The sequence below is a fragment of the Ursus americanus genome, chromosome 12 (assembly GCF_024610735.1).
Source record: "Ursus americanus isolate L20-20 chromosome 12, mUrsAme1.1.p, whole genome shotgun sequence".
In the NCBI taxonomy this organism is placed as follows: domain Eukaryota; kingdom Metazoa; phylum Chordata; class Mammalia; order Carnivora; family Ursidae; genus Ursus; species Ursus americanus.
In genome coordinates, this window is record NC_142138.1 from 19,980,015 (window position 1) to 20,005,087 (window position 25,073).

Here is a 25,073-nt window from a genome sequence, read left to right on the forward strand (position 1 = left end):
GTCTTCTGTTGGTGCCTCCCATTGGTCAGACGCAACCAGAAAGAAGCCAGTAGGCCTGGGCTCTGGTAGACGTATCTGTAAAGATCAGCCTTGGGGGCACAGAGCTAGGCAAAGAATGATCGAATGGCCCAGAAAGGGCCCAGGACCAAAGGCCAGCAGACAGTGTGCAGCAGTTAGAAGTCATGAAACAGAGAAGCTTTTAATGACATGGGTGAATCTGAAAGTATAATGGGTGGCAAAAAAGGTAAGAAAGAGATCTAAAACACAATCGCAGTTACAAAAATTGAAATACATACGCCTCAAGCTACGATGCACATTTGCCAGAGTATTTGGGAGCAAAGGCATACCCATCAAACACTGTGGGATGGCTGCCTGTTGTAGAGGCGAGGAATGTGGATTTCAGGGGATTAACCAGAAACATAAATAAGAAAGCGGTCTTTCATGGACCAGGGTTGATAATGTGCTATGAATGAGGGGAGGGATTATCTCAACCCTCTGTGTCAAAGATCCAACTTTTTCACAAAAACTGAAAATGTAGTTGGTATTAATTTCTCTGTGACAAGGATAAGGCAGCTAAGCCTGAGGGGTTTGAGGAACCAGCCTTGAGGTTCTGAAGGTGGTGGGAGATCCCTTCAGGTACTGAGAGGCCAGAGCCATCCTTGGTGCCGACCCTTCGGTCACAGTGCCATGACCCACTTTCCCGAGACGCCTGCTTCACGCAATGCAGTGATGGGAGACCTGTGTGCACTCACCTCACTGCGGTTCATTTTTGTGCTCCTGCCTGGCGACCAGTGAGGAATATTTGGAGTTTGAGGACTTACCTTAGAAAAGTACCACCTTTGGCCTTACACCTATCCTTAGCCAAAGCTTCTGTAAATGGCATCATTTTGGGGGAGGGAATTGTCAGGTTGGGCCTGAGCAGACACACACTTCAGCTGTTATCTGCAAGGTCACTTTCAGTCTCTTGCTTTTTTCCATCTGTCAGCGGGCGTCTTACTTGGTTTATGTTAAGCTTAGAAAATGAGGTTTGGGTTTAGCCAGAGGGTGGATGGCCTCACCCACCTGGCTCTGGAAGAAAAGGCTGTGGGGATGGTCTTAGCCACTCTGGGGCTCTGTGTAAGAGGTCCGAGGAGCGCTTGCCCCTCAAAGGACACTTGTCTCCAGGGCCAGAGTGTTGTCTGCCTAGGTTTCCAGGACAGGGCAGTTCTAGGAATGGCCTCGCAAAAGCTGTTGTGGTCATACTAGCAGACTATGAGAGGAGAGCAGATGACATTTTGGCTTCTGGGAATCATTAGAAGAAAAAACACATGCTTGCGTGGCTCACTCCCACCGCCACGCCAGAGAAACCCGAATCAGTTTAGAGTGATTGATAACAACGATAGTAGTGGGTGATTAGAAAATCTACTACCATCATTTGTTCATTTATTCTACGGGAGGCACAGTGCTCAAGGTTGATGTGTGTGTTCTCATTCCATCCTCATGACAATCTTGCATTTTACTGATGGGCAGACCAGAGTCAAACAGGTAAAGCAGCTTGCTGAGCCCGGGACGGAGCCAGAAAGTGACTCAGGTCCCACAGCTCCCGTAGCCTCTGCTCTTTCCTCACAGAGGTTCTGCCCCAGCTCCAGTGGTCTACTCTGTGCTGGTTCTGGGACGGGGCGACGTGGGGCTGGAGGCCCAGAGAAGGTTGAAGCTTCACAGGTGGAGCTAAGTGGAACCTTCCTGAAGTCAGGATTGATGCTTGTCTCAAAGGCAGGGATTTCTGTTGGGGTTGTTCTCTCCTATCCTTGCCTGGAGAGTGGTCCTGTCCTACCTTCAGAAAGGACTTCAGATGAGAAGGGAGCTCATGCAATCACATAATCTGGATACAGATCCGCCAGTCTGGGCTGACAGGCCCTTGCGAATGTGAATATGGCTCAATTTTGTCAATCTGTTTTCAGTACTGTGCTCTTGCTGCCTCCCCTTTGGTTTCCTTTTTTAACAATGTTTTGTTCTAGTAGCAAAAGATACTAAAAATAAAAATGAAAGCTCATCATCATAATAATCAGTGACAGACACTGTCCTAGTCGTGTTAGGATCTCATTTGATCCTCTGCATAACCTTGTACATTATTATCCCCAATTGGCAGATGACGAAACCGAGGCTTGAAAAGGTTAAGAAACTAGTTTAAGATCACACAGCTAGAATATCGAGGAGCAGGGAACAGAACCCTAGTTTGTCTTCCTTCAAAGCCCAGGATACTTTCTGCTTGACCACATTGCCTATAAAGTGGGGATGGTAATAATAGTTGCCCTGCTTGCTTTGCAAGCCTGTGGTGAGAATCAAATGAGGCAGTAATTGGGAAAGCACTTTGAAAATTGCAAAGCACTATATAAATATATGGTATTATTCTAATGTATCACTGGCCTACAAAAACACCGCTCCAACATTTCATTTAGGAGAAGACACACCAGACCATTATTCAATAAGATAACACCACATGTGATCCTTTTATCATTCAAAGAATGTTTACGAAGTCTACAAAACCAAAGCCATTAGGAAGGTCTTGTTTTCTGGGTAGGCTCAGTAAACTTGGAGCCAGCTCAAGAAGTCTTTAAAGAGCCAGGAAGTTAAACTGAAGAGACTGCATTAAGCGTCAGAGAATTGAATGTCCTTTCACAGACTTGGGGAGTTTAAAATATATGCTTTTGATAAATTCGAATGTTCCTAGGAGTTGTTTTCGAGGAGTTGAATGGCAATCTCTTTGGGACTACAAGGAGCTATAATAGTAATACAAAATAATAATGACGGTAATTACAACCAGGTGAGTAGTGGGACGTGCCTTAACTATATAACCAGACTTCCTGGTTAACTAGATACATAACCCCCGGGCAAATTATTTAATCTGTGCCTTAGTGTTCTTACTGGTAATAATAGGAGTAATAAGAGTACCTGTCTCGTAAGGCTGTCGTGATGATTAAATAACTAATTGGAACAGTGCCTGGCACATAGTAAGTCCTCAGTGAAAATTACCTCGTGCTATTATTATGATTTACAAAGCACAGAAAACATGAGCAACACAAGAGGAGAATATTAAAGATACTAAATTCAGCTATAATCGCGAAGAGCATCTAGTGTGCTAGGTAGTATGCTCCACACTTTAAATATTATCTCTTTAATCATCATAACAACCACCACAAAGAGATTTTATCACCCCTCATTTCACAGATACGGAAGCTGAGGTCCGGAGGGCAATAGTCTGAATTGCTCTCTAAGAGTTCTTTAGTTTTCGCTAATTCCCCAAACTACCAAAGCCCGGCAGCTGGAAGCAAGTCCTCTGGCCCTGGATCTGGTCGATCCTGAGGATGAGGAGAAATCCTGCCCAGTGCCCTAAGCACTACCCACACAGCTGGGAGGTGGGCAACCAGGGGAAAGGAGACCCCTCTAGAAACAATGGCTAAAAAAGTTGAGGTTGGCCTTTCCACGCCTTTTCAGGGTTCTAGGCTAATCTGTGGTTATGCTTCTCACTTAGGGCTATTCTAGAAGCTGCTTTGAACCAGATTTTAAGTTTTAAAAAATATTCAGTAAGGTAGGAGTCCAGGGCTGACGGGCTTACTCTGCAATACCTCAGGATTTCCAACTGGGTTGATACAGAGCGATATCACATCAGGCCACAGCTTTAAAACTTCCTTTAGCTCCACATTGTCCAAATGGAAAGTGTGCTGTTCTTTGTTATCATGGTAAGATGAAATAAGGTTGGCCTGCAGGGTCCAAGAGCCCCAGGTCTGAATCTGGGCTCTGTCATCACGTAGCTGCATGAATTTTGGGCGAGATTAATTTTCATGTGATAAGCAGTTTCCTCATCTATATTGTTGTAAAGATCAAAGAAGATACAAAGGGACGCAAAGTACCCGATCCCAAGTAGCTCACTAAACTATGGTTTAGTGATAACGTTCTCTTAGCAAGTCCCATATAATCCTTTCTAAACAAGCCTCGGTCTATTTGTTAATAAACTCTCTATGTGCCGTATAGTTCATGAGGACCATGTTGAAACATGCTATTCCCAAATATGCTACAGAAATGAAATCATTTATATGGAATTGCCTAGCTTAATGCCTGGGACAAAATGGGCTCTAAGTAAGATGGAATGAGTGAGAGTGGCCAAAAGTAGGAGATTGGGTATTGAGAATGTTGTCTCCTAAAGGGTCCCCAGATTGCCCTGGGAACATCAAACTCAGGTAAGCCAAAATGTGGGGAGGGGGGAGGAGGAAGGGGTCTGATTAATGAGAGATCATTTTGGGGCCTGTATACTGCTGTCCACTCCCCCGTAAGTATTTTCCCCCTCAGCCATCCCCAGGCCAGACCACAGCCAATCACATTTAAAGCTTGTTGTTTGTCACCCTTGAATGAGTGCCATATGGAATAGGATGAAATTAAGTGCATAGTGATTGCTTTGTGGCTCTGAGAGAGACTTGTCCCTGGCTAATTCCACATTGGGTTTTAGTCCTGTAAATGTCATTAGGGTCTCAGAGCTGGCTGCTCCTGCTGACTTCATGGTGACTTTTCTTTTCTTTTCTTTTCTTTTCTTTTCTTTTCTTTTTTTTTTTCCAAATATAAGCTCCCCAAAGAGTTCCTGTGCAGAGAGCCATTGAAGGGCTCAGGCAGCCTTCAAAAGTTGGTTTGCAGATGCATGGGAATGCAGCCTCTCCTGGAATTGCATTCAGGATCCTAACTTAATGTGTCTTTTAATACCGATGTTTCTTTTGGTCCTTTTCCATGTATGCGATAGCGAAATAGATACACAAGATGACGTCTCCTTGGTTTCTGTAGGAACACATTTTATATGTGGCATTGTCAGCTCATTAACTGTTCCACCTAAGTGAATTTTCCAACTAATCGAAGCATTCCCTATTAAACGCCAAATGGTTTGCTGTTTAATGGAAATCTTTCTTAATGGATTGCCCACACACCTCTGTCTTGCTAAAAAAGGCTACCTTTCCACAATAATGCAGCTCATCATTGTGGGTTATTGGCTGGTGCTGTTAAGCTTTTTGAGTCCTTGGGTCTCCTTTCTTTCTCCTTAGAGTACTTTCTAGTTTATCTGCCTACATCTCCTTTCCTGCTCTCAATTTGTTGTGTCTAGTCAACTCTGGACTGGGAAATCTGATAACTAAGCTTGTGAAAAGTGCATATAAATAGCTTCTGAGTGAAGATCTTTTGAGCATTTCTAAGGAGTAAACCTTGAGTGCATAAATTGAGGTTGGTTCACCAAAACAGAAAGAGTCCTTACGTGGACAATATTTTTGTCAGATATTTATTTACCTAGTCTGCCGAATTTGAGTCACAGGAACCCAGTCCAAGTGTCGACTGGGACCTCCACGTTACTACTACCTAAAGTGCTTCCTTTAAGTGGAATTTATGAGACCTTCAAAAGATTCATTCGGTCGTTTTTTGTTTACTGCCAGACGCTGAGCTAAGCTTTGAGTGTCTACACAGACACAGTCCCTACCCTTGGGATTCTTTGAATCTAGGTGAAGAGAAAATATAGAAATAGATAAACTTGAAAATGGTATGAAAGGGTGTGTACAACTCAGAGTATACAGTATCCATACAACTCAGAGAAGAATGAAGGACAAGAGAGCAAATCTGCTCCCTATCTACCTCCTTCTTTTATTTCACATATTGTATTTCTGTATTTCTTACATTCTTCTATTCCATGAACATTTATTCAGCGCCAACTATATTCCTTGCACTGAAATTGCAGTAGTCGATAAAAAAAAACATGATCCCTTTTCTAATTTGAATATCATGGAGGATGAATGGGGAGGAGGGGCAGAGGGATGAAATGGGCAGCCCAGTAAAGAGCATCAAGGAATGAAAAGGCAGAGTGTGTTTGGACTGGTGAGGTGTACTTTAGCATGGCCGGAGTGATGGGAGACAAGATGATCAAGGACTTTTCATGCTCTGCTGAAGACTTTGAACTTATGTGCAATAGATAGATGATGCCCAGAGAAGGTTTCTAACCAGGGGTTTCTTAATAAAAGTGTGGCCCTATGGCAGTGAATTATGACATGGAAGATGGGCACCAGCACAGAACCAAACCTGTACCATCTAATAAATTATACATGCTTCTCAACTTTACTTTTAGGCTTAAATTCTGGGTTTTCAGCTCAGTGATCCAGAATTGATCAACAGCATTTTTTGTTCTTTTTTTCCTCCTTGAATGCTGTTCTGCAGTCTAAGCAATCAGAACCTGTAGGAGGTAAGAGAGGCTGCCTGACTCTGGGAATGGACTAATAGATGAGCTGGCCATGGTTTTTCTGTGGAATGATTCCAGTGGAATTTATTAATGACTGAATTACATCCCATGTTGTCCTGGTTCTTAACCCAAATCATGAGGATTAAATGAGATAATGAGTGTGAAATTCTTATGCCTGACCCATAAACACTAAATAAACAGCAGTTGTTTTTAGGCATCCTTACTCTACTTTGTCAGGCTGCCTGACAATTTAACACGCTTTGCCTTTTTTTTTTTTTTTTTTTTTTTTTAAGGTAAGTGGACTCTTGGCTTATCCCCACTATTCTGTTAGCTTCTCAACTTTGGAGACTGTGAATGTTAATTAATCTTTGTATTATTCTGACTTTTAATTGAGATTATTTAATGTGTCATATCCTGATCAGTAATGCAGACACACACACGTGCTTTCAGAGAGCAGCAGAAATTCAGTTTAAATTTATCATTGCGTTTCAACTGGAGGAAAATTTGAGGTTAGTGTTCCTGGAGGTTTTAACGAGAACAACATTCTCTTTGCATTATCAATGTTCCTCAGTCCTCACTTGGCTACAGCAACTACCTCTGGCTTCAGTTAGCTATTTACATTCCTCTATTTTTATATAAATTGTGCTATATTAGCATATATTTCACACTGTGACCTAGTGTTTCCCAGACCCTTTAAGCCAAGCTCTTTGTACATTCGTCAACGTCAACGGAAGTAAAATTGCAAATTGAGTACAGACTATAGTCCTGCTACATTGCCCACTCTGTCATGCTGAAATGGATCCCTTGTTCTAAGAAGATTTGCTATGAAATACAGTCTATTTACATTAAGAAGACCTCTGTATATTTAAGGCATAATTGTTTCAGGGCCTTCATTAATTCTTGAACTGCAAGACCTGGGTTTTCTTTTCTTGTATCTTTTCTCTAACAATGGTAGTCAGAGGTTTCAAAAAAAAAATAATAATAACAAATTGGTTCTCATTAAAATGGAGCTGGAAATGGTTTTCTGGTAATATGCTTTACAAACAATGAGAGAATCTGATTGTAAATCAACTCCAGGACCCAGCTGTCTCCGGGTCCAGGCTAGGAAGCTCCAGGATAAAAGGTAGTCTGCATTTTTATGGAAAAATAAAATAATTTTTTACTTCTGTAATTGATGAAGTGCTTATCTTGTCATAGAATTTTAGAGTTGGAAGGGGTCTCAGAGTTTATTTAATCCAGCCCCTTCCTGGAAAAATAATCCCTTCCTCAGTGTCTCTGACATGTGGACATCTAGTCTCTGCTTGAACACTTCCAGCCATGGACAGCTCACTCCTTTTAAAAAAATAGTGTGGTTAAATAATGCATAATATAAAAATAATGATTTTAACCATCTTTATGTATACAGTTCAGTGGTATTAAGTTTAGTCGTACTGTTTTGTAGCCATCATCATTGTCCATCTCCAGAAATTTTTCAGCTTTCCAAACAGAAACTGTACCCATTAGACAATAATGCCCCATTCCATCCTCCCCCTCAGCCTCTGGCAACTGTAACCTGACTTTCTGTCTCCATAAAGTTGACTACTCTAGGTACCTCATGTAACTGCAATCATATCATATCTGTCCTTCTGTGTCTGGTTTATTTTACTTAGCATAAAGTCCTAAATGTTCATCCTTGTAGCATGTGTCGGAATCCCCCTTCTTTTTAAGGCTTAATACTATTTCATTGTATATATAGACCACATTCTGTTTATCCATTCATCTGAAAATGGACACTTGGCTTGTTTCCATCTATTGGCTGTAATGCTGCTATGAACATGTGTGTACAAATCTATCTTTAAGTCCCTGCGTTCAGTTCTTTTGGGTATAGATCCAGAAATAGAATTGCTGGGTCATATGGTAATTCTATGTTTTAAGTTTTTGAGTCACTGCCATACCATTTTCCACAGTGGTGACACCATTTTATAATTCCGCTTGCAATGAACAAGGGTTCCGGTTTCTCTACATCCTCACCAACACTTGCTCTTTTCTGTGTTTTTTTTTTTTTTTTTAAACTCTTCTTTAAACAGTATAATATAATTGTAGAAGCATGGACTTTGGCTTTGAAACCTGGCTCAACCTCATACTGATTGTATGAGTTTGGACAAATTCTTTAATCTCTTTGAGCCTCAGTTGATTTTTTTGTAAAATGTAAATAAGGAACTGATGATGATGATGATTAACCTTATAAAATTATGAGGATAAAATGAGATCTTTCCTCTAAAAAAATACTTAGTGTCTGAAAATAGCAGACTATCAGTGAGTATTTGTTTTGGTTTGTTTTGTTTTCGATTTAGTGTTTTTGGTGTCATTGATTAGTCCATTCTATTTCGGGGCTGCTCTGATTGTTAGATTATCCTCTTTATTTTCAATTAAAACCTGTTTTGATGTAACTTTGGTAACTTGTGGAACAATTGCCTGCAATTCATCTGTCCTGATTGCATTTTTTTTTTTAAGATTTATTTATTTGAGAGAGAGCATGAGTGCACGTGCACTCAGGCACACACGTGCACTCAGGCACACACGTGTTGGGGAGGGGCAGAGGGAGAGGGCGAGAAAGTCTTAAGCAGACTGGGAGCTGACCACGGAGCCCCATTTGGGGGCTCCATCTCACCACCCTGAGATCACGACCTGAGCTGAAACCAAGAGCCTGATGTTTAACCGACTGTGCCACCCAGGAGTGGTCTGATTCCGTTCTTTACAGCCTCACAGAATAAATCTTATCTTCCTTGCACATATCACCTCTCTGATATTTGAAAACAGCCATCAGTTATTCACTAGTCTTCTCTTGCTTTGGCCAAACATTCTGGGTTTCTTCATTGTTTCTTGAGGAAGTGGTGTCTAGATCTCTTATCACTTGTCTCAACTGATTCTGGACCGCAGTTTGTCTCAGATAATAGAGTGACTGGGAATTTCACCATCTCTCCCATTCTTTTGGCTTTGCTCCCTAACAGTGATGTCCATATGGAAGAATGGATGTGTGGATATTGGCGAATCACTTCAACAGACTAAGCTGGCCCTCATTTCTTTCCAGCATTTCTTCCTCATTGCTCAGAATGCCTCATGTCTATAGTGCTTGCTTTTTCTTCAGTTTTGGATCAGTTGTGAATCATTTCACATTGTCTCCATCTGTTTTTTCTTTCCCAGCTGTCAGCTCCTTAAGAGGGAACAGGTAGTCCCTGCTCCCATATATATTCCTCCTGGTCCCACCAGCAAACAGAGGACACAAGGGCTGTGTTTTTGAAAGAAAAGTGAGTTGCACTCTTGGATATGGAGCTGTGTATTCTGACATAGTCACAGCATCCTTTGAGGGCATTGGCTGGAAAGAGGTCTTTTCTATTGTTGAAGCGAACACCTGAAGACTTGCCCAGGAAGAGAAGGATGGGGTGGGAGGGTATTTTGGCTGAAACTCCAAGGAGTACTTTGAACTTGGGTCATCAGACATGAAAGTCTAGGGAGGGCTTGCTTTACCCCACCCCACCCTGTCCTTTAATTCATTGACTCTTCAATGCCAAGCTAAATTGCCAGTTTCCAAATTTGCCCTTAGGAGGATGAATGGAGTGCCTTGGAAGTAGTGGTGCTGTTTTTGAAGGGACCTGAGCAATTGAAAATATTCTGCATATTTCTGATTTACATGCCTATCTCATCTAAGTGTCTTTTCTTTATGAGCTCTTTAGCATCCAAGAAGACTTTTCTGTTTCATCATGAACCTTTTTTATCCTGAAAAACCAAATCCCAAACCTCTTTTCCAGAGAAGGGAAGTTGTGTTTTTGTCAAGGATAAAATATTCGAATGGCACTCTTTTCCAGCAACTCAACTGTGTGTTTGAAAACCTAGTTCCTCATGTATCATGTCATATGTTTACATTTAAAAAAAGGTAAAAGCCAGATTCTCTTCCTGTCTTTAAAAATGAAAAAAGTGATGGGGAAGGGGGAATAACTCACTTTCTTGGCGTTTTAATAGAGTACCCAGAATCCCTCTAACGTAAGGCACTATTATAGTTGAAAGGCATGTTAAAACTGTGTGTGAGCTAAAAACCCTACCTTTAGGAAAGGACTAGCAGATTCACTTACAATTGGTATACATGAGCTTTATGGCCTGGGTTCTGTGACTTCTACTTTACCCACTCAGAACATTGAAAAATATCTATAGTTCACAGCCATTTTTCAAATATATGGGGTTGCCAAATTGCTGACATACAGCTAAATGAGGTCTTATCTTGCAAGGTCAAGGCGATGTGGTCACTTCTTAGTTTGCCTGTTTACCATATATGCATTTGGAATGATGCCATGCATGCCTCGTGATGAGCACCCAGCAGAGGCATTCTGCAGCCGGTGGTATAGAAAACCAGCCAATCACCAGTGAATGAATGGCAGAGAGACAGGCTATGTTCACCGTTGTCTCCCATGTCTAAGTTGGGCTCTGGTTGGTTTATCTGTACAACAGATTTCACTTTTCTTACACCGTGATTGAGTTTCCTATAGGAAATGTGACTAGTATGGTTGTCCCATTAGTGTTGTATTTGCTGAAGTCTTCCTCTCCCTCTGGCTCTTCCTCCTGCTCATTCCCATCACTGTAAATCAGTTCCTGCACCTTGGACTCATGTCCTCTTCTGCTTGCCAGTCAGTGAGAATCAGCAAATATTAGGTACCTAATAAGAGCCTGGCACCGGAGGATGTAAAGATGAGTACTCAAAAGAAGCAAAAATGAATGTGCAGCAGGATATAAAGAGCTGTTTGTAATGCCCCAAATTTGCTCAGCTCCCTGGTACAAAAGAGCCTTTTGTCTGCCTAGCTAATGTCTACTTGTTCTCGAAGACTCAACTCAACAGTCAACGTCCACTCTGATGGTGCTCTTACTCTGGGGTACCATAACATGTTGGGCATGCCTTGAGAGAAACACTCATCAGACAAAAGAATAATCATCGAGTACTCTCTCTTTTTTTTTTTAAACCTCTCCCATTTTGCACGTGCTATAAAAATTTAAAAGTACAAAAGGGTATATAGTAAAAAGTAGGTCTCCTCATCCTTGACCTGCAGCCCCCAGCTCCCCTCCTCAGATGTTGACATTTCCCAACTTTTGTAAATCCCTTTTATAACTATTTTATATAAATATGTATCTAAATAAGAACATATATTTAGACATAGAAGAATATGTATATATACACAGCATAGGAATGCACATACACATTATATACAATATAATGTATACCTACAAATACAAGAATACACAAGCGTTTTTTTTCTTCTTATACAAGTTGTATTTTTCTCTGTATATGGTCAGTACTTTGCTTTTTATTTTTTTAAATAAATTAAGGTTATATTTAGGTGATTTTTGTTTCCAAATCAATATATACAAAGCTTCTTTATTCTTTTTAACAGTTGTGTTGTTTTCCACTGTAATTTATTTAACCAGTCCCCTGTTGCTAGACAAGTAGGTTATTTCCGATCTTTTTCTGTTATAAACAATACTACATTGAAAATAAAATATAAATATAATTTCATACATGTTAGAGGACATCTGTAAGATACATTCCTAGAAATAGAATTGCTGTTCACAAGGCATTTACATTTAAGATTTCATCAGTTGCCAAGTTGTGCCAACTTATACTCCTACCAATATAAGGGTGCCTGTTGCCTCATGTCCCTCTCAATATAGTGAGTTATCAAACTCTTTTAAAATTTCTAATCTGATTGGGAGGAAACGACATCTCATTGACATTTTACTTTACATTTCTTACGTTGCCAGTGAGTTTAGTATGTTTTCATGTGTTTAAAAAAACACATATATTCCCTTATCTGTAAATCGTCTATTCATTCCCACTTACCTCTTGCATTCGTAGATTTTTTTTCTTGCTTATTTGTAGAACTTTTGCTTCCTATGTTATGGCAGCTAGCCTTTTGCCTTTCGAGTTGCAATAATTTTTTCTTCCCTGTTTCTCATTTGTTTTTTTGATACTACTTTTGCTTTTTGCCTTGTAGAATATTTTTAATGCAATCAAATTTATCATCTTTCTTTTCATGGCTTTTAAATTTTGTGTCCAACTTTGAAAGGCCTTTTTCATGCCAAGATTGCCGCATAAATTTTCCCTAGGAGCTGAGGATATACTTGCTGAGTGGGGGCCTTGAGGCAGCGGGTCAGAGTAAGTGAGGGCAGGAGAGCAGGCCAGTGAGGAGGGCCTTCTAGAAGATGATGTCACAGCATGGGACCTCTACTGTGGACTCCAGGCAGAGGCAGCATGACAGGACCCATCAGGCTGCTTCTCTGTCCCAAACAGTTCCACTGGCTGCAACAAATTCACCCAAATACCTTGGTCATCCCTGACTGGAAATGGACGACTGCATTCCACACGGGGAAGGTTTACATCTTCTCTGAGCAAAGCAACTATTAAGAACATTCTCTTATCAGCCAGAGATCAAGTAGCCCATCTCGGTAGGTGACACACTTGAGTGAACAGGCCGCCCCATCCATCATGTGCACGGTAGCATCGGTCGTTCCTGTTCACTGAAGTTGACTAGAAAGGCCTCCCGAAATGCTTCTGTTGGACAGCTCTGGGAGGAGAAAAAGCCATCCTTTTCACCAAAGAGGGGCTCCTTGGTAAACACAAAGCACTGGGTCTTGCTCTGCTGTGAGTTCCCAGGCCTGCAGCCACAAATACCAAGGCTGCTTCAGGTAGAACTACATTTCAGATGCAGATATCCATCCCTGGGAACCGCCTCAAACTGTTTTCATCGGGTTTGAAAACCAAAACAGTCTTGGTAGATTGATGGTGGAAGAGAACAGTCACACAAGTAACTACATGCAAAATTATTTTTCTTTCCGATAAATGAATAAAAAGTGTGTTGCACAAGAGGATGACCAGCTCGCCCACTTTGAATAGCCGTGGCTATCAGCTCTGGGTTGGTGGTGTGGGAAGAGCATTCCTTCCAGATCATTGTTTGGAATGGGTCCTGTACTTTTGCATCTCTTAAATCTGATCAATTGAGCCACTAACACACAGCCCTGTCAGATGATGGTGGCTCCCTCTCACAGGCTCTTTAAAACAACAAAAGGAAGCTCCTCCCCCATTTGTCTCTTATTTCTGAATGCACAGGAATATTTGAAATGTGGTTAGTTTATTTAGTGGAAAGACTGTGGGCCTTGGAATCAGAAAGACTGGATTCAAATCCTGGCTTTTTCACTCTTTGGCTTTAGGTGGATTCCTAACTTCACTGAACCTTGGTTTTCTTATCTTTAAATGGGTATCTGTTACCCACACATAATCCTGTAAAATCACCCCAAAACTTTGTGACAAGGATTTATCTCATGAGTCAGTATGTTGGCTGCGTTGTTCTTTGGTCTGGACTAGACCGAGATCTCGGCACATTCTGTTAGCCAAAGCAACTCACAAAGGCCAGCCCAGATTCAGGTTGGGGAGGTAGACTCCATCTCATTATGGGAAGAGCTACAAAAAGGTGTGGATAACAGGGAGGAATGACCTGTGGCCATTTTGCATCCTACCGTACTGCCTTATCCTAATAAATGTAATAATACATGAGGAGTGCTGCTATTATGTCATATATTATGTATATATTCAGAAAACATTTGTTAGTGCCTACTATGTGTATAATGCAACAGTTGATGCTCTGTGTAATGTACAGAGAGGTAAGACTTCATCTCTAGCCACAGGAAACATACAATTTTAGCAGAGAAGCACACTAAAGCGATTGTAGGTTACCTTACAAACTATGAAGTGTCTTAATGGAGGAATAGATAAACCTCAGAAGAAGGAGAGATTGAACTAAGAGGCTCTGGGAAGGGATTCTGGTCCCAACTTAGGCTTTGCATAATGTTTCCCTCTATTTAATTTTAATTATTGATCTCCTTAGGCTATCAACAATGACATGGTACAGGAAACCCAGTCCAGATGGGCAAAAACATTTTAAACTGGAGCAATTTGAGACAAATTGAGTGAAAATTGCCAGCCATCTAGACCCTACACGCCCAGGCTAAAATGGCCGGAGCAAAACCATCTTACTATCTTGTAGAATAATAGTAATCCTCCTAAATTTACCTCTCTGATTAAAATAATTTCTACCAATCCAAGAGTCCCTCAATCCCATTAACTTAAATACTTGGTTTCCAGGGCCAACCAGAAGGTAGAAATTATACTTTCAATAGATTTTTTTCCTGAAAGTAGTTCTTTTTAAAAATTTTACTCCTCACTCTTTGGAACTTTGAAATGATTGAATTAACTGTGTGGGAGGGAATTAGAGAAAAAAACAAACTTCAAAACTGGTGAAGCATCTTCACCAGCAGAGTAATGGAGAGCCTGCGTGGAGCCAGGAGTGGGTGAGGGATGACCACGGCTACCTTCTCCTGGCAGTTGATGACAAGCCAGGGGACCTTAGGCAAGTTCTCTGGCTGAGTCTGGGTTTCTTCAGCTCCAACCAGGGTATGATTATCTCGGGCCTTGATCCTTCACATGTGGAGTCATGAGCTCATGTCTGTTCTGTGTACAGACTTTCTTGAAAGGAAGAGTGCTACCTAAGTACAAGGTATTTGAGTTACTGTAAGGTGCTTGGAATCTTAATAGCCTTTTCAACTGCATCCAAAGTGGGCTTCTCTTTATAAATGCTTTAAGTGGCTGAGAATCAAAGCTGAAAAGGGTTTTGTTTCTTTCTCCTTCTATGTCTAGGATAGGATGACTGCATATGTTTAGAGTGTGCCCAATTTGCCCATTTGGAAAAGAGTTCCACAAACAGAATTCCCAGCCATTGAGATCCTATGTAACGTAGATACTGGATGAGACAATACTACTTCGTTCTTTACAGGATAATTTTTCTCCTAAGAGTCTAATTGGCTGAATCATTGGTCAACCAATTAAAAGAACCTTCAAGTTGAACATAAACACTTGGCTTTGCAAGTCATTCAAGAGGTACCAATTTCATTCTTGGTTAATATTCATTGAGCTGTCTCAATATTAAGGTTGCTGACCACTTTGGAATTTTACAACAAATATGAGTTTCAGTCTGCCAACTCCCTTTCCCCTCGATTCTTAAATTATCTTTATTAGTTTAGTTAAACCTTTCTGTGTTTTTCATTTTTTTGCAGACATATCCTTAGTTGAGTTTCCCTAAATTGGTGGTTTATAGAAGACCAGTGCTAGGGTGGTTATGTAAGACTCACTCAGGGAGATTTGGTAGTTTAGGGATAGGGGTCCCAGAATCTGGATTTGTTTAAAGTGCTCCCCAGCAGGGTTTAGGAATCAGTGCATTAAATGCCCTTCAAGCTCTATCTATGGTAAGTAAAAAAATTTTTACTCAGTAGTGATAGCTGCTACTTTACATTTTACTGGGCACTGAACTCATCTCCAGATTATTTTCCTAAGTAATCCTCATCACAGTCCTGCAAGATCATCACTCTTATGCCCATTTTATGAATGAGGACCTGCGGTTTAAAGGAGTGAAGTAATTTGCCCAAGGTCATAAGCTAGTATGTGACAGAGCTGGGATTTGAACATGTCTGTCAGTCAACATAGCACCTTTCATCCCTCTGCTGTGCTGCCTCCCATCTAACCTGTTCAGAATCATGTAGAAACCAGGTAGGGTACAAAGGAAGCGTAAAACATAATCCTTGCCCTCAAGAAGTTTACTGTCTAATCATAATGAAAAGAAGACCACTTACTCACTGATGGCCAAAGGACACATGGACCATAGAATTAAGTGCAAATTATAAAGTAGAAAATTAGAGTAATTCCAGCTATTTGTTTTTGTCTTTTCAACAAAAAACTGAGTATCACCGAAGGAGCAGATTTATTTTCTCTTCCTGTTGAATTGCATGGTTGTGTTGCTGTGATTTAAACAGAGAAGTATCCTATTTAAGGTTTAAACATGAGAAAGATTTTACTGATGTCAGCGTTACACTATTTCAAGGAGATGAAATTTGTGCATCAAACCTTCTGTTTTACGTATTCTATTTCCTCATTGGCGTGGCAGGAGCAGAAGTCATTTAACCTGTGTATGGTACCATGTTAAATGGGCAGCTATTTTCTCTTTCCAGGGCCAAGTGTAAATTAGAAAGCTAAAAGGAACTGAAAATTTGGAACCTCTTGGGTTAAACTAACCCTCCCTTCCCGGAAGATATTTACAGTTGCTGAGAAGATAAAAGCACAAAGGGCCCAGTCCCGGTTGAAGAATCAATTTAGGAAGTCTGTAGGGCTAAAGTCAAATCACTAAACTTTTAGGCTTCTTTTAGGCAAGGGAAGTTATGTGATTCTGGCAAGTGGGACACACCCAGTGTAGAGTTCTCAGCTCCTTATTAACTTTTTGCAGAAAAGAAACCCAGTTTTATTCAAAGTAGCCCAGTTTTATTCAGAGGAGGAAATTAGATTATCCAGGTTCCTTGGGTCCATCTAAACATCTGGCTCTCCTTAAACCATGTAAGGTTTATCACCAAGGCTTTTGGTGATCCCCAAGCAGGATCCTTTAAGACTGCTCGTTCTATTTATCCCCTACCCCCACTTCCACCACACATACACAAAATTTATCATGCCATATTTTAATTCTTTGTTTACTTCTCTGTGTTCCTACCACTCAGTGAGCTCCATGAAGTAAGAAACAGTCTAAATTTTGTTCATTACATCCTTAGCACCTAGCTAGCACTTAGTCTGAAACAGAGTAGGTGCTCAATAAATATTTATTGAATGAATAAATCGGTTATTCAATGAGCAAACAAATATAATAACATCAAATTCCGGGTCAAAGTAAGGAGTTTTTAAAGAAATCGTTTGTGGCCTTCTATTTTTCCAAACTGTCTGCTAATGCACTGTGGCTTTAGGGATCACCCAGCACAACTTAACTTTGTTTCCATTGTGTATGGAACCTAGCCAAGATTTCATTTGTTTTGCAAGAGTCAGGAGTCATGGAATTGCACCTAGGAAAGCATCTTTCTTGGGCCTCTTGTTTCTTTTGAGTGACAGGTGTCTTTAGATTGACCAGAGACAATTACAGGGTAATAGATTTTTATTACAAAATTGATTATAGAATATGAAAGCGTGCATGGGTCATACTAAGGGGAGGATTAAATGGCAAACCCCAGAAGACAAAGACAGATGACACTGCAGGAAAGAAGGAAAAATTGCCAGGAGGCACTTTTGAGCGGAAAATGTATAAGGAAGAGCAGTGAAGCGGAAACCAGAAGAAACAAGTGAAGTTTGTTGATGTCATTGGGAATCTGAGGTGTCTGCAGCACCTGAAAGAAAAGGAAATTAAACCTACATAGAAAGATTGGGCCAGTTTCTGAGCTAAGCATTTTTCAGCATGCTTTCTCCCTTTCTTTATTGTCTTTGTCAGCTTGTTCTGAAGCCTGAAATAAACGAATTCTTTTGTTCCACTAGGCATCCTTTGAGTCTAGTGGCACCATGGGTGAATGAGGCAGTGCTAACTATGGGGATCCATTCTTTTCGGCTTCTTCTTGGGAGAAGATCAAGGTTTGCGCCATTCTGAAATTTCTCTTAGGACTTTGCATTGATACTAAGAAGATCCTGCCTGCCCAGTAATTAGCTGGGATGTTGCTTTTTTTGTCTTTAAGAAAAAAACAAAAACAGAAACAACTAGAAGCCTGTGGATTTTGAAATTACTATTTGTTGACTTACTGGAAAAGTTGATACGATGATGTAATTGAGTGTGACCATTATTGAGTTATTTGCTCTTTCACTAATGTGCCATGCTATTTCCAATACCCAGACTTCGTCTCAGAGTGGGACAGTCTTTGCCACCCCTGATCTTTTGGGTTCCTCCTCCCCCAAACTGGAGGATGTACTCTTCCTCATTGCTGCCTTGGAACCCTCTGTTTGCCTCTATTGTTCTTCTAATCACATATTCATTTTTAGAATCAAGGCTTATTTAACATTTTCAACACATTTTCCGGTTTATTTGCTTATTATTGCTTCTTGCATACAACTCCTTCCTTCTAGATTCAGCTTCCTTCTTGAAATACAGAACTGAAATACAGAATTTAGCATAAAAGACAGCGAGTGGATTTATAACAGTTTTATTTTTAATAGCCAGAAAATGGAAGCAACCGAATGTTGAAGATCAGTGGTTAAACAAAGTGTCGTACATCCATACTATGGAATACTACTCAGAAAGGAGAAAGAATAAACCATTGATACATGCAGCAAATTGGGTGGGTCCCAAGGGCATTGTAGGGGTCTATATATATATCATTCTAAAAACAACAAAATTATAGAGCTGGAGAACAGATTAGTGAGTGTCAAGTGTTAGGTATGGTTGGGAGGAGGGTGATGGGTGTGACTATAAAGGGGTAGCATGAGGGAGATCTTGGCGGTGATGACAAGATAAAGATCTTGATTACAGAGGTGGTTATATGAATCTACATGTGATAAAATGACATAGAACTTGACATACATTCAGTAACAATGTCAAATTCCTCATTTTGATGCTGTATGATGATTATATAAGCTGTAATCATGGAGAGAAACTGGGTGAAAAGTACATTGGACTTCTCTGGTCTTTACACACCCTTTTGATTTCTTGAAGAGATGTGCCTTCCACCCCTTCCCAATTCCTAGACTATAGGGATCTAGCAGCTTCTCTGGGTCATTGGAGGAAATGTTTTTCAGCTCCTTCCCACAGATGGGGATGTTCTTCCAGGCTCTAGTAAAGGCTTCAAGCAAGAACCCAGATCTCTCTCTGGCCACATCTTTGGTTTTCAAGTGAGCATTGAAACTGAGCTTCCAGCCCAGAGGGTCTATATTTATAAGGCATCAGCTTCTACTTAATGTTCTCTTCCTTTTTGGCACCTGAGAATTTCTTTCCTTTCAATCTCAGCTATGCATTATATATTATTTTGTGATATTTTATTCAGTACTCTTGGTGTTTTTAGCCTGGTTGGGGTAGGGTGGGAGGTATGACTCACGGGACAGGGAGACTATTTCTGTCAGTTTCTATTGTTACCCTATCATGCTGTTTATAATTGTGTTTCTGTACTCTCCCAGCGGACTGTGAGTTCTTGAAAATGTCAGGGACTGGGACAAGCTTTTTCATCCCAGTTCTTATACATAGAGAGTGCTAATACACATGTGTGTTGAATGAGTGAGTGAGTGCGTGACTCTCTTAGAGTTCCATGGAAGAGGTCCCAAGTAGGATAGTTTTTAAGTAAGATAGTTCTCAAGATTATTTTTATCGACTTAAAAGGACGTGTGTTATTGTGGTGCTTTGTGTAGCATAATTCCTTTAAAAACAAGAAGTGCATGTGATCTGTAATATTAATTTAGCAGACTTAAAGAAGGAAATAATATGTCCAAAGAAAAACGAGGCATTTAAGGGTGATTCAAGAAGTATTTCCTCCCCTCCCTTTGTGTTCCTCACTACCCTTTTTGGGCTTTAGAATTAGGAAGCCAGGCATTGATAGGGAGGAGGTATGTGGTTTCAGGTACTAGTTCTCAAACTATATTCTACAGAGCTTAAAATTCACAGGGATCTTTTGGGGCTGAAGGGGGCTTAAGCCAGAGAGAAGTAGGTACACCTTTCAGCATCCCCTTGCCCCCTGATTTTGGCTCAGTTGGAGACATTCTGGTTTTGCTGTTAGACTACCCTGCTCAGATTGATCAGACAGAATTCCTACCCCATCCCAGCAAGCTGAGTAGACAAGTGCCTTAATATGTCTGCCTCAGGTTCTTCAATCTTAGAATGGAGATAGTCATGGTACCTCACTATGGACTTGTTGACAAGATCTCTGAGCCCTTCACACATTAAGAAAACCTGGCCAACTTTTTTTTTTTTTTACAGTTCCCTATGTATAAAAATATGAATAATACCACAAATTTTGGTATATTTAAATTTTCGCTTCAACAAATTAATGGCTTTGCCACCTGCCTAGTAATTATGCTATTTACAAAGTCATTACAGGTTTTATATAAAAAAATATGATTTCATAGTGCAGTGTAGGTAGTGTGGTTGGGAATGGAGCAGGGGGTTTACGGTGGCAGGATTGTGCCCTCTTTTCTCTCGGTGACTGTACTGGTAACTTCATTTAAAGATTACATCAGAAATCCAAATTTGAGGTCACCGAGAATTATAAGGTCGTAGTGGACACTAAGCCTAGTAACTCTCAGTCCTGACTGTCTCACATGGGGTGGGAAAGGCTCTAACTTCCCTCTCTCCTCAGTAAGTTGAGCTCCCAGAGTGGGGGGCCCCTCATTCAGGATCCCAGATGTGGCATGATTGTGAACCCAGAGCTGGGGTGATGCCCTTGCACTGTTAGGGAATGTGCCCTGCCTGTTACTTTCCCAAACACATACTCTTGGTGAAGGTAACTTATGGGTAAAGGTAACTTATGGTTACAGGCTTCTCCTCCACGGAGGCACTGGAGACAGGAAGGAAACACGGCTGAGAGCCATCACCAAATAATATCTAGAGTAACACTGCATAGCAGAGAGCTTGACGCCATTAGCAAGCCCACCTCCTTCCCACCCTCCCCGGCCCCCAGTGACCATGAGCAGAGAAGAAAGTGTGCCCGTTTTGTGTGACTGACCCTGGCTGTTTGAAAATGCCCTGTGTGTGTCTCTGAACTGAGCTTCTAAGGATACATATCACACCTTAGCGGCACAGATAGAAGACAATGGAGCACAGAGAGAAGGCGGCGCGCGTTTACTTCCAAGCCATTTTTAAGGCCGGGCTCTATTTAGAACTTCTTTGATTTTTCACCAAGTCACTTGACTGCTGCGGGCCTCACTTCATCTGTAAAATGAGACTGTACCATATTAGAGGCTTAAAATTTTTGTTTTTTTGTTTAAAGCATCAGAGCCTTTTCCACAATATCTGATGGGTAAAACAGAGACATGGAAAATTGTACCTGTTGAAGGAGGGTCTAGACCCCTGTCCTCTTGTCCTCTCTCCCCCTAAAGGCTCTGATGTTGCTCTATAAAGATACCCCCACAAAATCTGGTGGGATCAAAAAACAGAGTTATATCTAAAGCCCACCCAGATATAACATTCTAGGACTCAGCAGTCAACAAGGGCACTGGGGCAGCATTTGTTCATACTTCGCCTTTGTGACCACTGGGCTGGCCACTAGTCTCCCGAGTATGCTGCTTTATGTCTGTGTAACCTCACGTATCCCTGCATCAGGATACAGGATGTGGCATGGCTGGGTGCTTCTAGCAAGAGCTTCTACATCCTGTGAACGTTGGGTCTCTACCTGCCAACTGCTGAGATGAACCAGTAATCCTTTCAGAGAGCACAGGCTTTTATCAATGAGGAGGATTCAAGGCTTATTTTTTTCCCCTTTCCTCCAAATAACACTCCCACTGTTCAGGCTTAAATACCAAAACCTTATGGTTTGCAGAATCCGTGCCAAGAAGTCAATCATCAGTGAAACTGCAAAGATAATAGCTCCTATTGATCAAATCGGGAGAAGAATGGTTTGCCCTCCTGCAGAGGTCAGGGAAGATAAGGGCTGGAGTTTTCTAAAACATGCTTGATTTGCCTAAATTGGATAAAGATACATAAAAGCACTTATGTTCTTAAGAGAACTGGTGACCAATTTGGGAAAAACCTCACAAAAATGAAAAGATTGCCTTAGATTAGTAAGGCATGAGAAATATAGAGTCTTTCCTAAAAGCATGGAGAATGTGTTATTTCAAACCTAGACAGTGACATAGCTGCTAACAGGAGTATGTCTGCCTAGAGGATGGCTATTATCTGCCTTACTAGACAGAGAGGAGGGCACAGAAGATCTCAAGTGTCCACTCTGTGCTGGACAGTATGCAGGACCCTTTTGGACCATAATCTAATTTTAATCCTTGCCACAGTCCTGTGAGGTGGCCTTTATTGTCCCCATTTTACAGATGAGAAAATAGAGGTCAAAAATTGTTAAGTAACTTGCTCATGACCATAAAATTAGTATTTTAATCTAGGTGTGTGTTTCCATTAAATATTCTACTGTCTCCTAATTGGCACACATTAGTTTGCTCTTACCACAGTAATTTTACACAAAGAGATGTTGCTAGTCAGGTATTAAATGTATTTGGAAATATCTCATCCTTTTGCCGTGATGAGGAGGTAGGAAAGGAGCTGAATCCATTAGTGGGATCCTTACATGGTCAAGGCTGGTGGTTGTGTCTCTCTAATGCTGCTACTGACCTTGGACTCCATGGAGTGCAAGCTGAGAAGTACTGAATTTTTCTCGCGTTCAAGGTCAACCTTCCTTTTGGGGAGGGGAAGCTTATCAAACATCATTTTTTGTGAGGGGGAATTACTATTACTAAACTTTTCACAGAAAATAATCAGCCTTTCTTTTTAAAAATGTGGCCTTGGAAAATACTATTTTTCAGGGAGGTTATTCATATTTTAAGATATTTTATCTGTTTTTATTATCATTTTATCTGAAAAGCTGGACATGTGGTTATCTAAAGGAATAGATCTTGAGGCTGAGAACAAAATTCCTCAGAATCATCACAATCACTTAATAAGCTTGTGAATTGAAATTATCTTTGCCCTAGTCCAAGAGCGGAGTAGTAATTAGTGTCCAGGGACACATGGGGAAAAATTTTACTGTTAGCAGTGCCAAGAATCTATTCATTTGTCATCAGTCCCAAATTATATTCAATCAGCAATTCAAACTCAGGTTAGAAAAACCAAGTGACATAGAGCTAACTTTCTATAAAATTAATACTGTAAAATGAAACCTATATTTCTGGCAGTTTAACTGTGAGCAGCAGTAAGATGAAGCTATGAAAATGCTGAATGTAAATACTGTCAAGGTCTATCTTAATTCCACCACTTCCCCACCTTTTGCTCCCTTGCCTGAAATGCTGCCTTGGCTGCCATGCTTCTATTCCCAAGCTCCCTGAAGTCTGGGTATTGGAGAGCTTGATGAGCCCTTTTATACGGGGAACCACTGTCGTCCATAATACTGCAAACAAGGGGCCATTATTCAAAGAGCCAAAGTGGGTGGCAGCAGGATTGGGGTCATTGTGGAGCTGTGGTTGGAGTCATTCATGGAGGGCCCCCAGGTGCAGACAATTAGATCTTCCTCGTGAAGTCACCTGCACGAACTACTCATTCCTGGGACAAGTGGTTAATACCATGCAGAAGCACTGTGGTTTTGGGTTAAGCATTTTTCCTACTTGGGATAATTTTTTCTTTGTCATTTCATATTTTGGAATCTTATGTGCTTTAAGGTTCCTACCACACCGCCCATCTGGCTTCAGGTCCCCTGAAAATACTCTATGCTGTTTTTAGCTCAGGACATAGGAGGGGACTGGGGCCATTTGGGTTGGTGAGGAGTGTGTGTGGTTTGTCTACTTTCTTTCCCAGCTGCTGCTTGGACAAGGAAAGAGGCAAACCTAGGAGGTCTGCACGAACCAAACAACCCTTTTGTCTCTGCTGTGTGTGACAGGTTGATCAGAGACCCAGTAGACAAACTAGAAGTGGGCCTTTGCAAGATCTCAGTGGGTAAACATCCTGTTCTTGGCAAAGCTCACTGACTATGGTGTGTGGCATCTATGGCCAAGTGGCACCCAAGCCCCACCAGTAAATAAGGAAATGGTAGAAACTGCGCTCAATCTAGGTAAAAAGGTGAAGCCAGAGAGAGGTAAGATGAAAAACAAATCAGGTTTCACAGACTTGAGTACCAGGTAGCATGAGCTACGAAGTGGTGTGTGGGCAATAGACAGACCTAGATTTGAATCCCATTCTTCCACTCACTAAGAAGTTCACCTTGCATTTCAGAACCATTTTTAGTGGCTACCTAGAGCACTGTGTTGAAAAGATTCTAAGGCAGATCCCAGGTTTAATAGGCAAATAGGGCCATAATTGATTAATGATGTCTGCACCAGATTGAAGGAAGGGGAATTGACAGCAGGGGTGCCATATATCTTTTTTTTTTTAAGATTTTATTTATTTATTTTTGAGAGAGAGAGAGACACACACACACACACACACAGAGCACGAGCTGGGCAAGGGGCAGAGGGAGAGGGAGAAGCAGACTCCCTGCTGAGTGCTGAGCCCAACACGGGGCTGGATCCCAGGACCTGGAGATCATGACCTGGGCCAAAGTCAGACTCTTAACTGACTGAGCCACCCAGGGGCCCCTGGGTGCCATATGTCTAATGTCACAGGCTCTGAGTTCTCTGAGATCCTGCTCAGCACAAGTTCTGTAATACAGTGTGTGTGTGTGTGTGTGTGTGTGTGTGTGTGTAGATATGGTCTAAGGGGAGGTTAGTGAAACCCTATCAAAACATGCTAGTAGAATGGTGTCGTGGCCTAAAATTTCAAAAACAACAACAAAAACATCGTTTGTATAGTATGTCTATTACTGAAGAGGTTTTAAATCTCCATAGTGTATTGTGCCCTTTAGATTGTTAATTTGCGTGTTTGCTTTAATTTATGGTGATTTTGAAAAATTGCCTTTTAAGTTTAGTTACCTCAATTCACTCTTGTATTCAAATACTTAGCTTTCATTTGTCTTGACTATAAGTTTCAATGTAGAGAAATAGATTTCTCTATTAATAGAAATCCTATCAATCCCCAAATAGAATGAATAAAGTCAGTAGCAAGAGCAATTTAGCTCTCATTTTCTGTGGAAAAACTGTTGACTAAAGTAGTCTAGGAGTGGTCTTCTAACAAGAAAAAGAGAAGTTTCTGTTTGATAATGTTTGGTCCTATCTGCAGGTTTGGTTTTGTTGTTCATGAAATATTTGTATTTTGATTTTCAAGTCCGTGTTTTAAAGGAAACAACTTCTCAGCCTGGCCTCCAGAGTGTTCATCTGGATCGCCTCTCTAATGCCGGC

At 41.0% G+C, this 25,073-nt stretch overlaps 1 protein-coding gene across 1 annotated transcript in view; it reads left to right on the forward strand.

The window, feature by feature from the left end:
* The window catches only part of ROR1 (ROR family WNT receptor 1), a 388,801-nt gene that overhangs the window by 192,908 nt on the left and 170,820 nt on the right, over positions 1-25,073 (forward strand). The window lies entirely within an intron of this gene.